Raw genomic sequence first — 16,231 nt, 5'->3', positions numbered from 1 at the left:
ATAATTAGGGATTGGGCACAGGTATGACATCATCGATATATCAGAGAAAGAGTTGTTGGTAGTCTCGGAATAGAAACACAACAAGGCATGTTTCACATACTGAGTTGAGAGTGTGATGCTGCAAATGCACAGCTGGTCAGGCAGCATCCGAGGAGCAGGAGAATTGACATTCAGGCATAAGCCCTTCATCAGGAATGAGAAGTTCTCATCTTTTCCATGTTCCAAATACCAACAAAGGCACAAGCATAGCCTGGGACATATGTGGTTGTCTATACTTTGAGTGCTGTCATCTTGAGGTTGTACAGGACATGAGTGAGACCTAGGATGGGGGAATTTCAAGAACAGGGGATATATTTTTAAGGTGAGAGGAGGGAGATTTTAAAAAGACATGAGGGGCAATTTATTTTTACACAGAAGGTGATTCACATGTGGAATGAACTTCCTGAGGAAATCCTGAATGTTGAGCACAATTGCAAAGTTTAAAAGATACCTAGGTAAATATATGAATAGCAAAGGTTTGGAGAGATAGGAGTAGACATTTTTTCCTAGATTTGCTTAAGAAATGTTGTAAGGAGAAAGCCGGGAACTATTGGCCTGTCTGACTTTGGTTGTGGGTAGATTGATGGAGGTGATTTTAAAACATAAACTTTATGGACATTTAGAGAGACATAAATTGATTCGGGATAGTCAGCGTGGCTTTGTGTGAGAAAAATAATTTCTCACAAACATGCTTGCAGTTTTGAAGAAGTTACCAAAACGATTGACGAAGGCAGAACAGTAGATATTGTTTACTTGGACTTTAGTAGAACTTTTGACAAGGTTCCACATTATAGACTAATTAGTAAAGTTAGGTCACAAGATTGAGCTTGCCAATTGGACGCATTACTGGCTTAATGGCAGGAGAAAGAGACTAGTGGTTGAGGGTTGCTTTCAGATTGAAGGCCTGTCACCAGAGTGTTCCACAAGGATCGGTTCTGGGAAATCTTTTGTTTGTCATCTATATGAATGATTTGGATGAGCATATAGAAGGCATGGTTAGTCAGCTTGCAGACAGCACCAAAAGTGGTAGCGTAGTAGCCAGTGAAATAGGTTTCCTAAGATTACAAAGGGATCTTGTTCAAATGGGTCAATGGGTTCAAAAATGGCAGATGGTGTTCAATCTGGATAAATGCAAGGTATTGCATTTGGGTTCAACAAATAAGGGTAGGACACATAGGGCACAACCAAAAGTAGGGCCTTGGTTGTGTTTATACACAAGTAGTGTTGGTAGAACAGAGAGGCCAATGGGTTCAGGTACACCATTCCTTGAAGTTTCCATCACATATAGACAGGGTGGTTCAAGAGACATTTTGCACGCTGTGCCTTCATTGCTCAATCCTTTGAGTATAGGCGTTGAAAAGTCACGTTGTGTTTGGACAGGACATTGGTGAGACATCTTCTGGAATATAGTGTTCAGTTCTGTTTGCCAAGTAATAGGAAGGATATTTTTAAGCTGGAGGAATTCAGAAGAGGTTTACTGGATTTTGCCAGGTATGGAAAGTTTGAGCTGTAAAGAAAGGCTGGATAGACTGGGTAGGAACAAATTACTGCAGATGCTGGAATCTGTAACAGGAAACAAAAAGTGTTGGAGATCACAATGGTCGATGGAGAGAAAGCAAGCTCGTGTTATGAATCTCGATGAATCTACATCAGAGCTGAAGTGAAGTGAAGCGATAGGCTGGAACCTTTTACACTGGAGAGTAGCAGGTCAAGTGGAAACCTTATGGACGTTTATAAAATAAAATAATGAAGGGTATAGATAGGATGAAGAGTAGTTGTCTTTTTCCTCGGATGGGGGATTTCAGGAGAGGGGGCACATTTTAAGGGCAGAAGTGCGAGAGTTAAAAAAGACATGAGGGGCATCTTTTTTTCCATAGAGGGTGGGGGTTAGCCAGTGGAATGAAGTTCCTGAGGACCTGATGGATGTGGGCACCGTTACAATGTTTAAAAGATATTTGGGTAAGTACATGAAAAGGGAAAGTTTGGATCTGGACCAGTAGCAGTGAGCTACGGCGAGTTTAGTTTGAGATTATGTTCGGCACAGAGTGAAGGGTTTGTTTCCATACTGCATGACTCGATGACTCTCTGTGAAACTGCGTCCGCCTGTTGTCTTTGCAGCAATGTCTGCAGTGGAGCTGTTGCTGCCGTTTGAACTGAAGGCAACTGAGGGAAGCGTCACGCGATCGCCGGGGGCTGTGGCGCGCGCCTGTAATCCCGCTGCTGGGAGGCTGAGGCTGCCGGTATGACTTGAGGTTGGGAGTTCTGGGCTGTTGTGGTCTGTGTCGATCGGGTGCCCACACTCAGGGCAGTGTCCACATGGTGCTCCTCGGGGAACTCGGGTGTACCAGGTGTGTTGCAGAGGGGTGAACCGGCCCAGGTCGGAAACGGAGCAGGTCAAAGCCCCCGCACTGCTCAGTAGTGGGATAGCACCTGTGAATGGATGCAGCAGTGCAGCCTGACCAATACAGTGAGACGCAGTCTTTTACACCATTCTTTACCTTGCGGCATTCCCATCTTTTGCCATCAGTGCAAACAATCTCGATGTCTCAATCCTGCTTCCTTCCTTCCCCACTCACTCCCTCCTTTTTCTCCACTTTACACAATCCTACCAGCCACGGCCAGCAGAGAGCGCAAAACTCTCTTCATTTTCCTGCCCGAATTCTCCATTGCTCACATTGCCGAAACTTCCATTGCAACCACCAAGCGTTCAAGCTGCCTCCCGGCTCTTTCCCCTCTCCGTCATCCATTCATTCATTCACTTCGGCAAATGATTCTCCTGCAAAACTGTGCAACACTTGAACTCTCATTCTAACTTCTCTCATGCTGTAGCTACCAGAGAGAAAGAAAGAGGCAGCAAGACTGGCATTTCCATGATGCCACAATCAAGTTGACCAACAGCCCATTTTTCCATCTCCTCACTTCCGAGTATGAGGTCTTAGACAAGACAGCGAGAAATAATAGCAGCCGAGATGCACGTTATTTCCAAGAACGGGGGCCTTACTGGCCTCACTTTACAACTGGCGGTGGTCCAAGTGGCAGATCGGTAAGAAGAAAGTTCTCTGTTCCTCTCTGCTGCGATTCTCGCATGCCACTTGAATGCCACCGGTATTCAGTCTTCTGCTTCCCACTCTAATATTGAAAACATATCTTGGCCATTGCTGGAATGGAGCAATATAGTAGCAGAGGTGTAATTTGTTCAAGGGTTCTATCACACAAAATCATGCGACTGCTTTCCCTTACAGTCACAAGAGCATGTAACATAGAAGCTTCCGCAACAGATGTTGAACCATTGCTACTGAACCACCAACAATGCCTACCACTCCATACCACAAATACACTTTTGAAAATCAGATCACAGCACTGTGTTCCTGCTCCCAGTTTATAAGCAGAATCTGAAACTTGAGGACCTAGCACAGAAAGTAGGACAGTGCTGGTCTGAAGCTGCGGAAGGGCTTCTGTGGCACTGCTTGGAATCGTTGGGCTGAACCATATTTCAGAGTTCAGCAGTCATCGTAGCCAAGTATGCTGTCACGGTCACAGACGTGATTGGCACTTGTATAGACGGCTGTGTGTCAAAGAAGAAAATCAGTGCGTTCATCAACCAGAAACCTTGTATGAACTGGGATATCCATTGCCTACTGAAGACCGGGCAGGTGGCATTCAAATTGAATGACTCAGACTTTCATAAGAATTCTGGATACAACCTCTGCAAGGCTATTACAGATGCCAAGAGGCAGTACAGGACTACGTTAGAGACCCAAACTAACCAAATGGACACCCATCGCCTGTCACAAGGCCTACACAGCATAACAGAATGCAAATTGAAGCAGAACAGAATAGCGGAGAAAAACACAGCCTTCCCTGATCTTTTTACAATCCGTTCAAACAGAATGCCAGTGGAATGATACCACCTGCCCCCAACAACCCCAGATCCTCATATTCCTCCAGTCACTGCTGCAGATGTCAGATCGCCTTCTTGAGAGTGAACCCAAGGAAAGCAACTTGTCCGGATGGAGTCCCCAGCCATGCACTTAGATCCTGTGCAGACCAGCTAGCGAGAGAACTTTCTGACATCTTTAACCCCTCGTTGTTACAATCTGAAGTCCCCAACTGCTTCCATTATTCCGGTACCAAAGAAAGCACATGCAATGTGTCTCAATGACTACCGCCTGATGCCTCTGACTTCCATAGTTACAAAGTCCTTTGAGAGGTTAGTCATGGATCACATCAACCCTAGACCCCCAGCCTGCCTCAATCCCTTGCAATCTGCCTACCAGTGCAACAGGTCCATGGTAGATGCCATTTTTCTCATCCTGCACTCATTCGACGAACATCTGAATAATACAGATACCTGTGTCAGGCTTCTACTTATTGATTACAGCTCCACCTTCAACATTATAATACCAACCAAACTAACCTCCAAACTCTGAGACCTAGGTCTTGGGTCTGCTATCTGCAACAGGATCCTCAACCTCTTGATCCATAGACTGCAGTCAGTAAAGAAAGATAACATCACCTCCTCTGCGATGCGCCTCAACACCGGCGCCTCCCAAGAATACGTACTCAAGCTCCTACTGCACTCCCTGTACACACGGGACTGTGTGGCACAATTTCATCCGAATGCCATTTACAAGTTCACTGAAAACACTACCATTGTATGACAGATATCAGACAACCATGAGTTAGCATACAGAAAGAAGATAGGATGCTTGATCTTATGATGCAAAGATAACAATCTCTCCTCCAAAGTGGTGGGCAAAACTAAGGAGCTTGATCATCAACCTCCGGAAGAAAGAAGAACAACATGACCCTACTTACATCAATGGAGCTGAGGTGGAGAGGGTCGATAGCGTCAAATTCCTTGGAGTGATGATAACCAGCAACCTGCACTGAACCTCCCACAGAGGTGTGATAATCAAGAAGGCACAACAATGCCTCTTCTTCCTCTGAACGCTTATGAAATTCAGCATGTCTGTAAGGACCCTCACTAACTCTTATAGATGCATCATAGAAAGCATTCTACCCAGCTACATCATGGCTGGTACAGTAATTGCTCTACCCATGGCCATAAGAACCTACAGAAAGTTATGTGAACAGCCCAGACAATCACACAAGCCATGGACTCCCTCTACGTATACTGTAGTTCCGGAATGGCAGCTAGCGTCAACAGTGACACCTCCAATCCTGGTATTAATCTCTTCCAACCTCTTCCATCACGCAGAAGATACAAAAGCGTAAACGCACATACCAGTGGGTTCCAGAACAAATTTTTACCCGCTGTTATTCGTCTGTCGAATGGGTCTCTCAAATTTCAAATCTAATGGCGATCTCTTTTTGTCCTCTCCTTGCAGCCATAACTTTCTCTGCCTTGCTCTGTTCAATCACCCTATGATCTGCTTATTCTGTACACAAAACACAACTTTCAACTGCACTTAGGTATGTGTGACAACGATAAATCACATCAAATCAAGTGCAACAGCCGGCTCGACTTACACAGTGACTGCAGTGGAGCTGTTGTCACCACTTGCAACTGACAAAGTCCAGCTGCATACATGACATGGATAAACAAACAGCATTAACATTTTGCTTCTGAAATGTTTTCTTCAGAACTGAACAGTCTTGGAATTTAAACATTTTTATGCTGTTGAGAGAGGGGGAGAAACATTAAGTAGAATAAATGGTAATGGTGCTCAGAGCAGGAGACAAAAAGAGTGGTAATGTTAGTAAAAGTGAGATGGAAATGTAAAATGCATGGAGATACTAGGTGCAAAAGAGAGAAAGAAAATCTATTCTGTTGAGAGTGAAACAACACGATACATTTTTTTTTAAAAAAGCAATGGAGGTGAAGGAAGGAGTCAGTTTCTAAACCAACTGGAGGGGTAGATGTCATGCTGTGAAGTTTGTTGACTCAATGTTCAGGGCTAGCATAGGGAGATGTGACATGAAAATGTGATGTTGTTCCTCCAGTTCACATTGAACATTAATACAACACTATAGCACACCCAGGATGGGAATTTTAGCATGGGAACATGATGGTTTAAGTGAAAAGGCAAACAACTGGCTGGTGAGTGTCATAATTAGGGATTGGGCACAGGTATGACATCATCGATATATCAGAGAAAGAGTTGTTGGTAGTCTCGGAATAGAAACACAACAAGGCATGTTTCACATACTGAGTTGAGAGTGTGATGCTGGAAATGCACAGCTGGTCAGGCAGCATCCGAGGAGCAGGAGAATTGACATTCAGGCATAAGCCCTTCATCAGGAATGAGAAGTTCTCATCTTTTCCATGTTCCAAATACCAACAAAGGCACAAGCATAGCCTGGGACATATGTGGTTGTCTATACTTTGAGTGTTGTCATCTTGAGGTTGTACAGGACATGAGTGAGACCTAGGATGGGGGAATTTCAAGAACAGGGGATATATTTTTAAGGTGAGAGGAGGGAGATTTTAAAAAGACATGAGTGGCAATTTATTTTTCCACAGAAGGTGATTCACATGTGGAATGAACTTCCTGAGGAAATCCTGAATGTTGAGCACAATTGCAAAGTTTAAAAGACACCTAGGTAAATATATGAATAGCAAAGGTTTGGAGAGATAGGAGTAGACATTTTTTCCTAGATTTGCTTAAGAAATGTTGTAAGGAGAAAGCCGGGAACTATTGGCCTGTCTGACTTTGGTTGTGGGTAGATTGATGGAGGTGATTTTAAAACATAAACTTTATGGACATTTAGAGAGACATAAATTGATTCGGGATAGTCAGCGTGGCTTTGTGTGAGAAAAATAATTTCTCACAAACATGCTTGCAGTTTTGAAGAAGTTACCAAAACGATTGACGAAGGCAGAACAGTAGATATAGTTTACTTGGACTTTAGTAGAACTTTTGACAAGGTTCCACATTATAGACTAATTAGTAAAGTTAGGTCACAAGATTGAGCTTGCCAATTGGACGCATTATTGGCTTAATGGCAGGAGAAAGAGACTAGTGGTTGAGGGTTGCTTTCAGATTGAAGGCCTGTCACCAGAGTGTTCCACAAGGATCGGTTCTGGGAAATCTTTTGTTTGTCATCTATATGAATGATTTGGATGAGCATATAGAAGGCATGGTTAGTCAGCTTGCAGACAGCACCAAAAGTGGTAGCGTAGTAGCCAGTGAAATAGGTTTCCTAAGATTACAAAAGGGATCTTGTTCAAATGGGTCAATGGGTTCAAAAATGGCAGATGGTGTTCAATCTGGATAAATGCAAGGTATTGCATTTGGGTTCAACAAATAAGGGTAGGACACATAGGGCACAACCAAAAGTAGGGCCTTGGTTGTGTTTATACACAAGTAGTGTTGGTAGAACAGAGAGGCCAATGGGTTCAGGTACACCATTCCTTGAAGTTTCCATCACATATAGACAGGGTGGTTCAAGAGACATTTTGCACGCTGTGCCTTCATTGCTCAATCCTTTGAGTATAGGCGTTGAAAAGTCACGTTGTGTTTGGGCAGGATATTGGTGAGACATCTTCTGGAATATAGTGTTCAGTTCTGTTTGCCAAGTAATAGGAAGGATATTTTTAAGCTGGAGGAATTCAGAAGAGGTTTACTGGATTTTTCCAGGTATGGAAAGTTTGAGCTGTAAAGAAAGGCTGGATAGACTGGGTAGGAACAAATTACTGCAGATGCTGGAATCTGTAACAGGAAACAAAAAGTGTTGGAGATCACAATGGTCGATGGAGAGAAAGCAAGCTCGTGTTATGAATCTCGATGAATCTACATCAGAGCTGAAGTGAAGTGAAGCGATAGGCTGGAACCTTTTACACTGGAGAGTAGCAGGTCAAGTGGAAACCTTATGGACGTTTATAAAATAAAATAATGAAGGGTATAGATAGGATGAAGAGTAGTTGTCTTTTTCCTCGGATGGGGGATTTCAGGAGAGGGGGCACATTTTAAGGGCAGAAGTGCGAGAGTTAAAAAAGACATGAGGGGCATCTTTTTTTCCATAGAGGGTGGGGGTTAGCCAGTGGAATGAAGTTCCTGAGGAACTGATGGATGTGGGCACCGTTACAATGTTTAAAAGATATTTGGGTAAGTACATGAAAAGGGAAAGTTTGGATCTGGACCAGTAGCAGTGAGCTACGGCGAGTTTAGTTTGAGATTATGTTCGGCACAGAGTGATTGGGCTGAAGGGTTTGTTTCCGTACTGCATGACTCGATGACTCTCTGTGAAACTGCGTCCGCCTGTTGTCTTTGCAGCAATGTCTGCAGTGGAGCTGTTGCTGCCGTTTGAACTGAAGGCAACTGAGGGAAGCGCCACGCGATCGCCGAGGGCTGTGGCGCGCGCCTGTAATCCCGCTGCTGGGAGGCTGAGGCTGCTGGATGACTTGAGGTTGGGAGTTCTGGGCTGTTGTGGTCTGTGTCGATCGGGTGCCCACACTCAGGGCAGTGTCCACATGGTGCTCCTCGGGGAACTCGGGTGTACCAGGTGTGCTGCAGAGGGGTGAACCGGCCCAGGTCGGAAACGGAGCAGGTCAAAGCCCCCGCACTGCTCAGTAGTGGGATAGCACCTGTGAATGGATGCAGCAGTGCAGCCTGACCAATACAGTGAGACGCAGTCTTTTACACCATTCTTTACCTTGCGGCATTCCCATCTTTTGCCATCAGTGCAAACAATCTCGATGTCTCAATCCTGCTTCCTTCCTTCCCCACTCACTCCCTCCAACCCCTACGCCCGCCACGTTTATTCACTCTCACGATAACCAATCTTTACAAAGTCAACAACAAATCCACACATTTTACAACAACCGAATCTCTCTACAAGTCCTCCACACTCACCCAAACACACTCTCTCAGTCATTACCTCACACTTCCCACACTGCCCTTTTCTACCTCTCCTCAATATTCACTTCTCTTTTACTGCTCCCTGCTGTTCACAGCACCTACTGTTCTGAGAAAATCTCCACTTTACACAATCCTACCAGCCACGGCCAGCAGAGAGCGCAAAACTCTCTTCATTTTCCTGCCCGAATTCTCCATTGCTCACATTGCCGAAACTTCCATTGCAACCACCAAGCGTTCAAGCTGCCTCCCGGCTCTTTCCCCTCTCCGTCATCCATTCATTCATTCACTTCGGCAAATGATTCTCCTGCAAAACTGTGCAACACTTGAACTCTCATTCTAACTTCTCTCATGCTGTAGCTACCAGAGAGAAAGAAAGAGGCAGCAAGACTGGCATTTCCATGATGCCACAATCAAGTTGACCAACAGCCCATTTTTCCATCTCCTCACTTCCGAGTATGAGGTCTTAGACAAGACAGCGAGAAATAATAGCAGCCGAGATGCACGTTATTTCCAAGAACGGGGGCCTTACTGGCCTCACTTTACAACTGGCGGTGGTCCAAGTGGCAGATCGGTTAGAAGAAAGTTCTCTGTTCCTCTCTGCTGCGATTCTCGCACGCCACTTGAATGCCACCGGTATTCAGTCTTCTGCTTCCCACTCTAATATTGAAAACATATCTTGGCCATTGCTGGAATGGAGCAATATAGTAGCAGAGGTGTAATTTGTTCAAGGGTTCTATCACACAAAATCATGCGACTGCCTTCCCTTACAGTCACAAGAGCATGTAACATAGAAGCTTCCGCAACAGATGTTGAACCATTGCTACTGAACCACCAACAATGCCTACCACTCCATACCACAAATACACTTTTGAAAATCAGATCACAGCACTGTGTTCCTGCTCCCAGTTTATAAGCAGAATCTGAATCTTGAGGACCTAGCACAGAAAGTAGGACAGTGCTGGTCTGAAGCTGCAGAATGGCTTCTGTGGCGCTGCTTGGAATCGTTGGGCTGAACCATATTTCAGAGTTCAGCAGTCATCCTAGCCAAGTATGCTGTCACGGTCACAGACGTGATTGGCATTTGTATAGACGGCTGTGTGTCAAAGAAGAAAATCACTGCGTTCATCAACCAGAAACCTTGTATGAACTGGGATATCCATTGCCTACTGAAGACCGGGCAGGTGGCATTCAAATTGAATGACTCAGACTTTCATAAGAATTCTGGATACAACCTCTGCAAGGCTATTACAGATGCCAAGAGGCAGTACAGGACTACGTTAGAGACCCAAACTAACCAAATGGACACCCATCGCCTGTCACAAGGCCTACACAGCATAACAGGATGCAAATTGAAGCAGAACAGAATAGCGGAGAAAAACACAGCCTTCCCTGATCTTTTTACAATCCGTTCCAACAGAATGCCAGTGGAATGATACCACCTGCCCCCAACAACCCCAGATCCTCATATTCCTCCAGTCACTGCTGCCGATGTCAGATCGCCTTCTTGAGAGTGAACCCAAGGAAAGCAACTTGTCCGGATGGAGTCCCCAGCCATGCACTTAGATCCTGTGCAGACCAGCTAGCGAGAGAACTTTCTGACATCTTTAACCCCTCGTTGTTACAATCTGAAGTCCCCAACTGCTTCCATTATTCCGGTACCAAAGAAAGCACATGCAATGTGTCTCAATGACTACCGCCTGATGCCTCTGACTTCCATAGTTACAAAGTCCTTTGAGAGGTTAGTCATGGATCACATCAACCCTAGACCCCCAGCCTGCCTCAATCCCTTGCAATCTGCCTACCAGTGCAACAGGTCCATGGTAGATGCCATTTTTCTCATCCTGCACTCATTCGACGAACATCTGAATAATACAGATACCTGTGTCAGGCTTCTACTTATTGATTACAGCTCCACCTTCAACATTATAATACCAACCAAACTAACCTCCAAACTCTGAGACCTAGGTCTTGGGTCTGCTATCTGCAACAGGATCCTCAACCTCTTGATCCATAGACTGCAGTCAGTAAAGAAAGATAACATCACCTCCTCTGCGATGCGCCTCAACACCGGCGCCTCCCAAGAATACGTACTCAAGCTCCTACTGCACTCCCTGTACACTCGGGACTGTGTGACACAATTTCATCCGAATGCCATTTACAAGTTCACTGAAAACACTACCATTGTATGACAGATATCAGACAACCATGAGTTAGCATACAGAAAGAAGATAGGATGCTTGATCTTATGATGCAAAGATAACAATCTCTCCTCCAAAGTGGTGGGCAAAACTAAGGAGCTTGATCATCGACCTCCGGAAGAAAGAAGAACAACATGACCCCACTTATATCAATGGAGCTGAGGTGGAGAGGGTCGATAGCGTCAAATTCCTTGGAGTGATGATAACCAGCAACCTGCACTGAACCTCCCACAGAGGTGTGATAATCAAGAAGGCACAACAATGCCTCTTCTTCCTCTGAACGCTTATGAAATTCAGCATGTCTGTAAGGACCCTCACTAACTCTTATAGATGCATCATAGAAAGCATTCTACCCAGCTACATCATGGCTGGTACAGTAATTGCTCTACCCATGGCCATAAGAACCTACAGAAAGTTATGTGAACAGCCCAGACAATCACACAAGCCATGGACTCCCTCTACGTATACTGTAGTTCCGGAATGGCAGCTAGCGTCAACAGTGACACCTCCAATCCTGGTATTAATCTCTTCCAACCTCTTCCATCACGCAGAAGATACAAAAGCTTAAACGCACATACCAGTGGGTTCCAGAACAAATTTTTACCCGCTGTTATTCGTCTGTCGAATGGGTCTCTCAAATTTCAAATCTAATGGCGATCTCTTTTTGTCCTCTCCTTGCAGCCATAACTTTCTCTGCCTTGCTCTGTTCAATCACCCTATGATCTGCTTATTCTGTACACAAAACACAACTTTCAACTGCACTTAGGTATGTGTGACAACGATAAATCACATCAAATCAAGTGCAACAGCCTGCTCGACTTACACAGTGACTGCAGTGGAGCTGTTGTTACCACTTGCAACTGACAAAGTCCAGCTGCATACATGACATGGATAAACAAACAGCATTAACATTTTGCGTCTGAAATGTTTTCTTCAGAACTGAACAGTCTTGGAATTTAAACATTTTTATGCTGTTGAGAGAGGGGGAGAAACATTAAGTAGAATAAATGGTAATGGTGCTCAGAGCAGGAGACAAAAAGAGTGGTAATGTTAGTAAAAGTGAGATGGAAATGTAAAATGCATGGAGATACTAGGTGCAAAAGAGAGAAAGAAAATCTATTCTGTTGAGAGTGAAACAACACGATACATTTTTTTTTAAAAAAGCAATGGAGGTGAAGGAAGGAGTCAGTTTCTAAACCAACTGGAGGGGTAGATGTCATGCTGTGAAGTTTGCTGACTCAATGTTCAGGGCTAGCAGAGGGAGATGTGACATGAAAATGTGATGTTGTTCCTCCAGTTCACATTGAACATTAATACAACACTATAGCACACCCAGGATGGGAATTTTAGCATGGGAACATGATGGTTTAAGTGAAAAGGCAAACAACTGGCTGGTGAGTGTCATAATTAGGGATTGGGCACAGGTATGACATCATCGATATATCAGAGAAAGAGTTGTTGGTAGTCTCGGAATAGAAACACAACAAGGCATGTTTCACATACTGAGTTGAGAGTCTGATGCTGGAAATGCACAGCTGGTCAGGCAGCATCCGAGGAGCAGGAGAATTGACATTCAGGCATAAGCCCTTCATCAGGAATGAGAAGTTCTCATCTTTTCCATGTTCCAAATACCAACAAAGGCACAAGCATAGCCTGGGACATATGTGGTTGTCTATACTTTGAGTGTTGTCATCTTGAGGTTGTACAGGACATGAGTGAGACCTAGGATGGGGGAATTTCAAGAACAGGGGATATATTTTTAAGGTGAGAGGAGGGAGATTTTAAAAAGACATGAGGGACAATTTATTTTTCCACAGAAGGTGATTCACATGTGGAATGAACTTCCTGAGGAAATCCTGAATGTTGAGCACAATTGCAAAGTTTAAAAGACACCTAGGTAAATATATGAATAGCAAAGGTTTGGAGAGATAGGAGTAGACATTTTTTCCTAGATTTGCTTAAGAAATGTTGTAAGGAGAAAGCCGGGAACTATTGGCCTGTCTGACTTTGGTTGTGGGTAGATTAATGGAGGTGATTTTAAAACATAAACTTTATGGACATTTAGAGAGACATAAATTGATTCGGGATAGTCAGCGTGGCTTTGTGTGAGAGAAATAATTTCTCACAAACATGCTTGCAGTTTTGAAAAAGTTACCAAAACGATTGATGAAGGCAGAACAGTAGATATTGTTTACTTGGACTTTAGTAGAACTTTTGACAAGGTTCCACATTATAGACTAATTAGTAAAGTTAGGTCACAAGATTGAGCTTGCCAATTGGATGCATTATTGGCTTAATGGCAGGAGAAAGAGACTAGTGGTTGAGGGTTGCTTTCAGATTGAAGGCCTGTCACCAGAGTGTTCCACAAGGATCGGTTCTGGGAAATCTTTTGTTTGTCATCTATATGAATGATTTGGATGAGCATATAGAAGGCATGGTTAGTCAGCTTGCAGACAGCACCAAAAGTGGTAGCGTAGTAGCCAGTGAAATAGGTTTCCTAAGATTACAAAGGGATCTTGTTCAAATGGGTCAATGGGTTCAAAAATGGCAGATGGTGTTCAATCTGGATAAATGCAAGGTATTGCATTTGGGTTCAACAAATAAGGGTAGGACACATAGGGCACAACCAAAAGTAGGGCCTTGGTTGTGTTTATACACAAGTAGTGTTGGTAGAACAGAGAGGCCAATGGGTTCAGGTACACCATTCCTTGAAGTTTCCATCACATATAGACAGGGTGGTTCAAGAGACATTTTGCACGCTGTGCCTTCATTGCTCAATCCTTTGAGTATAGGCGTTGAAAAGTCACGTTGTGTTTGGGCAGGACATTGGTGAGACATCTTCTGGAATATAGTGTTCAGTTCTGTTTGCCAAGTAATAGGAAGGATATTTTTAAGCTGGAGGAATTCAGAAGAGGTTTACTGGATTTTGCCAGGTATGGAAAGTTTGAGCTGTAAAGAAAGGCTGGATAGACTGGGTAGGAACAAATTACTGCAGATGCTGGAATCTGTAACAGGAAACAAAAAGTGTTGGAGATCACAATGGTCGATGGAGAGAAAGCAAGCTCGTGTTATGAATCTCGATGAATCTACATCAGAGCTGAAGTGAAGTGAAGCGATAGGCTGGAACCTTTTACACTGGAGAGTAGCAGGTCAAGTGGAAACCTTATGGACGTTTATAAAATAAAATAATGAAGGGTATAGATAGGATGAAGAGTAGTTGTCTTTTTCCTCGGATGGGGGATTTCAGGAGAGGGGGCACATTTTAAGGGCAGAAGTGCGAGAGTTAAAAAAGACATGAGGGGCATCTTTTTTTCCATAGAGGGTGGGGGTTAGCCAGTGGAATGAAGTTCCTGAGGAACTGATGGATGTGGGCACCGTTACAATGTTTAAAAGATATTTGGGTAAGTACATGAAAAGGGAAAGTTTGGATCTGGACCAGTCGCAGTGAGCTACGGCGAGTTTAGTTTGAGATTATGTTCGGCACAGAGTGATTGGGCTGAAGCGTTTGTTTCCGGACTGCATGACTCGATGACTCTCTGTGAAACTGCGTCCGCCTGTTGTCTTTGCAGCAATGTCTGCAGTGGAGCTGTTGCTTCCGTTTGAACTGAAGGCAACTGAGGGAAGCGTCACGCGATCGCCGGGGGCTGTGGCGCGCGCCTGTAATCCCGCTGCTGGGAGGCTGAGGCTGCCGGATGACTTGAGGTTGGGAGTTCTGTGCTGTTGTGGTCTGTGTCGATCGGGTGCCCATACTCAGGGCAGTGTCCACATGGTGCTCCTCGGGGAACTCGGGTGGACCAGGTGTGCTGCAGAGGGGTGAACCGGCCCAGGTCGGAAACGGAGCAGGTCAAAGCCCCTGCACTGCTCAGTAGTGGGATAGCACCTGTGAATGGATGCAGCAGTGCAGCCTGACCAATACAGTGAGACGCAGTCTTTTACACCATTCTTTACCTTGCGGCATTCCCATCTTTTGCCATCAGTGCAAACAATCTCGATGTCTCAATCCTGCTTCCTTCCTTCCCCACTCACTCCCTCCACCCCCTACGCCCGCCACGTTTATTCACTCTCACGATAACCAATCTTTACAAAGTCAACAACAAATCCACACATTTTACAACAACCGAATCTCTCTACAAGTCCTCCACACTCACCCAAACACACTCTCTCAGTCATTACCTCACACTTCCCTCACTGCCCTTTTCTACCTCTCCTCAATATTCACTTCTCTTTTACTGCTCCCTGCTGTTCACAGCACCTACTGTTCTGAGAAAATCTCCACTTTACACAATCCTACCAGCCACGGCCAGCAGAGAGCGCAAAACTCTCTTCATTTTCCTTACCGAATTCTCCATTGCTCACATTGTCGAAACTTCCATTGCAACCATAAAGCGTTCAAGCTGCCTCCCGGCTCTTTCCCCTCTCCGTCAACCATTCATTCATTCACTTCGGCAAATGATTCTCCTGCACAACTGTGCAACACTTGAACTCTCATCCTAACTTCTCTCAATGCTGTAGCTACCAGAGAGAAAGAAAGAGGCAGCAAGGCTGGCATTTCCATGATGCCACAATCAAGTTGACCAACAGCCCATTTTTCCATCTCCTCACTTCCGAGTATGAGGTCTTAGACAAGACAGCGAGAAATAATAGCAGCCGAGATGCACGTTATTTCCAAGAACGGGGGCCTTACTGGCCTCACTTTACAACTGGCGGTGGTCCAAGTGGCAGATCAGTTAGAAGAAAGTTCTCTGTTCCTCTCTGCTGCGATTCTCGCACTCCACTTGAATGCCACCGGTATTCAGTCTTCTGCTTCACACTCTAATATTGAAAACATATCCTGGCCATTTCTGGAATGGAGCAATATAGTAGCAGAGGTGTAATTTTTTCAAGGGTTCTATCACACAAAATCATGCGACTGCCTTCCCTTACAGTCACAAGAGCATGTAACATAGAAGCTTCCGCAACAGATGTTGAACCATTGCTACTGAACCACCAACAATGCCTACCACTCCATACCACAAATACACTTTTGAAAATCAGATCACAGCACTGTGTTCCTGCTCCCAGTTTATAAGCAGAATCTGAAACTTGAGGACCTAGCACAGAAAGTAGGACAGTGCTGGTCTGAAGCTGCAGAAGGGCTTCTGTGGCACTGCTTGGAATCGTTGGGCTGAA

The 16,231-nt window shown here is 44.6% G+C and overlaps 3 non-coding genes across 3 annotated transcripts; all 3 read left to right on the top strand.

Annotated features, from left to right (window-relative positions):
* The first annotated feature begins 2,224 nt into the window (after positions 1 to 2,224).
* Positions 2,225 to 2,523, top strand: LOC148146920 (signal recognition particle RNA). The gene has a single exon (XR_015760259.1).
* Positions 2,524 to 8,346: 5,823 nt separating this feature from the next.
* On the top strand, positions 8,347 to 8,644 carry LOC148146919 (signal recognition particle RNA). Its single transcript, XR_015760263.1, has one exon.
* Positions 8,645 to 14,698: 6,054 nt separating this feature from the next.
* LOC148146918 (signal recognition particle RNA) lies at positions 14,699 to 14,996 on the top strand. The gene has a single exon (XR_015760265.1).
* The last annotated feature ends 1,235 nt before the right edge of the window (positions 14,997 to 16,231 follow it).

This window comes from Chiloscyllium plagiosum, unplaced genomic scaffold (assembly GCF_037043375.1).
Source record: "Chiloscyllium plagiosum isolate Xiang-an unplaced genomic scaffold, Cpla_swu_hap1 HiC_scaffold_18, whole genome shotgun sequence".
Taxonomy (NCBI): domain Eukaryota; kingdom Metazoa; phylum Chordata; class Chondrichthyes; order Orectolobiformes; family Hemiscylliidae; genus Chiloscyllium; species Chiloscyllium plagiosum.
This window is presented reverse-complemented; position numbering and strand designations above follow the sequence as displayed.